Below are 2,532 nucleotides of genomic sequence, written 5' to 3' on the forward strand. Positions count from 1 at the left end.
CCATCACAAACCGCTTTTAGTTACAAAGTTTTAATTTCAGACCCCCCTATGTATGTGGTTACTTTCTGTCTCTGAGTTTGTAAGGCTGTCATGCAGGCCACCCCTGAGCTTGTGAGGTTTAGTATGTGGTGCCGTTTTCGTCCGCAATCACATAACTGTGAGGCCAAGTCATTTTAACAATGAACACCTGTTGGAAAACTGACACTCAGCCGGAACAAAGGGTAGCAGTTCTCTAGGATCTGGAATTAGGTGCCAGCCCCCACGTTGAGTCATTTTTTTTGCAGACTCCGAAGACCGTGGATGGCGAGGAGAACCGTTAGGGAAACAAGGCAGGTGCTTCCGAAGGCAGTGGTGCTTAGGAGCTCGACCCAAAAGTCCACAATCACCCACTAACGACCCAAGAACAAGGGGTCAGGCTGTCTCCTCCCAGCGTCAACTGCGCGTACACGTTCTCTTCCACCTGATTCTACTCTCGAGAGCTCGCTCTCGGCCTCCAGCGTCCTACGGCCGAAGGGCAGGCGCTGCGGGCCTCGTCTCCAGGGTCCCGCCACGCGGGAGCTCAAGCTCTGCTTTCACAAGATCTGGCTAGGCGGGCGGCCCTAGCGGCCTTCCCCGGACGCCGTGTGGTAAGGGGAGCTGACTCGTGGCTCCTTTGCCAATGAGTTCAAAAACGAGTCTGAGAGCCGACCCGCCTCCATCCACGCTTTAGCGCTCCCAAATTCCCGCCTTCGGGAACGGTGCCCGGGCACCTTCCCCGGGGAGGCGGGACCGGAAGGGGAGGGCCTTCCTCCGCCATGGTATCTCGAGGAGTCGTTGGCATTTTCCTCCTCTCTGCGCTCCCCTTCGTGTGTCTGGAACTCCGGCAGGGGGTCCCGGACCTAGGTAAGCGTTGACTTTTTCCTCTCGGCGCTCACACCCCGGTAACTCCCCTGACTGGGTTGCATAAGTACCGGCATTGACTACGACTCCCAGGCTGCATCGCGCCTGCGCTCGTCTTCCGGCGGCGCCGGGCCCCTGCGGGAGCCAGTCCCCGGTTGCCTTGGGGAGGCGGATCCCGCTCGGCGAAAAAGTGTCCCTGCAGATCTGAAGTTTCCCGTGGAAGGAGAGAGACGCACAAAGCCCAGGGACAAACATAGACCCCACTTTCAAGTTGTGCTGATATGCTCAAAAGGAAATAAACAGGGGCGTCGGGATGTAGGCATTCTGTGGATTCTATAAACACATTTCAGTAAGGCCGAGGCAAGAACAGTCCAGACAAAAGGAATTGTGACGTGTTGGAGGAAAAGGACGAAGACCGGAGTGGCTGGGTCGGGGAGATTAAGGGGGTGGGTGGCTGAAGAGAACATTCATTGAGCATCTATTATAAGCCTACGACTAAATGCTTTGTATTCATTATCTGCATTACATCCGTAGGCAGCGGTTACTGTTACAATCATCCCCATTTACAGTTAAGGAAATTGAGATGTAGTGAGGTTAAGTGGCCTAAGGTTTTAAAAAGGTCACTGGATTCAGTGTGGAAAATCAATGTTTAGGAAGGAAGCAACAGGGGAGGCAGTGAAGCTGGTGAGGTTTTTATTTTTTATAAATATTTATTTTTAAAGAGAGGGGATGGGAAGGAGAAAAAGTGGGAGAGAAACATCAATGCGTGGTTGCCTCTCGTGTGTCCCCTACCGGGGACCTGCCCTGCACCCCAGGCATGTGCCCTTACTGGGAATCCAACCTGCGACCTTTTGCTTCACAGTCCCGTGCTCAATCCACTGAGCCACATCAGCCAGGGAAAGTGAGGTTTTTAAAATACGCAAGTAGTGATGGTAGCCCGGACAAGGATGGTATCCGCGGTAATGTGCACAGACGTGGGATATTTACAAAGTACAACCACAGGACTTGATGGATCATTTAGGGTGAGGAAAATGAGGGACTCAAGGATGACTCCTGAGTGTGGTTAGAATAATGCCGAGTAGTTGGTAGTGCCAAAAATAAGAACAATGAAAGGAGAATGGTGGACCTGTGGAGAGCCAGTTCAGTTCTCCCTCATTAAACTTAGTTCTAAAGTTAGAGACCCTGATGAAACTCAGTTTTACCATTTCCTGCCTCTCCACCCTCCCTCAGCCACCCCTAAGAAGTCAGGTCCCCAGAAATGTTGCTTGAAATAAAGTGCTTTTTGTTTTAGAGTTTTAAAAAAATGCTTTAGTCCTGACTGGTATGGCACTGGGGATTGAGTGCACTGGCATACAAACTGAAAGCTTGTGGGTTAGAGTCCTAGTTAGGGCACATGCCTGGGTTGGGGGCCAGGTCCCCAGTTGGTCCCTCCTTACCCTCTCTAATCAATATATATAACATATATACATACATACTAAAATAAAAAAATAAAATGCTTTTAAAAACTTTACAAAGACCTAGAAGCCTGATTCAATTCAAATGTGTTGGAATCTAACAAGACCTTTATCAAAATGACATACAGAAATGTTAAATTCAAATTGACATACTACAGAACTCACTTTGCTTCTTTCCCTTTAGAGCATCCACCTCTAC

General features: G+C 50.0%; 1 long non-coding RNA gene across 1 annotated transcript; it reads left to right on the top strand.

Annotated features, from left to right (window-relative positions):
- Positions 1-710: 710 nt before the first annotated feature.
- Positions 711-2,174, top strand: LOC118996635 (uncharacterized). Its single transcript, XR_005068531.1, has 2 exons — positions 711-1,568; positions 1,786-2,174. It is a non-coding gene; the product is annotated as an uncharacterized LOC118996635 (long non-coding RNA).
- Positions 2,175-2,532: the final 358 nt, after the last annotated feature.

The sequence above is a fragment of the Sturnira hondurensis genome, unplaced genomic scaffold (assembly GCF_014824575.4).
Source record: "Sturnira hondurensis isolate 20B ecotype Veracruz unplaced genomic scaffold, ASM1482457v3 Scaffold0011389, whole genome shotgun sequence".
NCBI classification, from domain to species: domain Eukaryota; kingdom Metazoa; phylum Chordata; class Mammalia; order Chiroptera; family Phyllostomidae; genus Sturnira; species Sturnira hondurensis.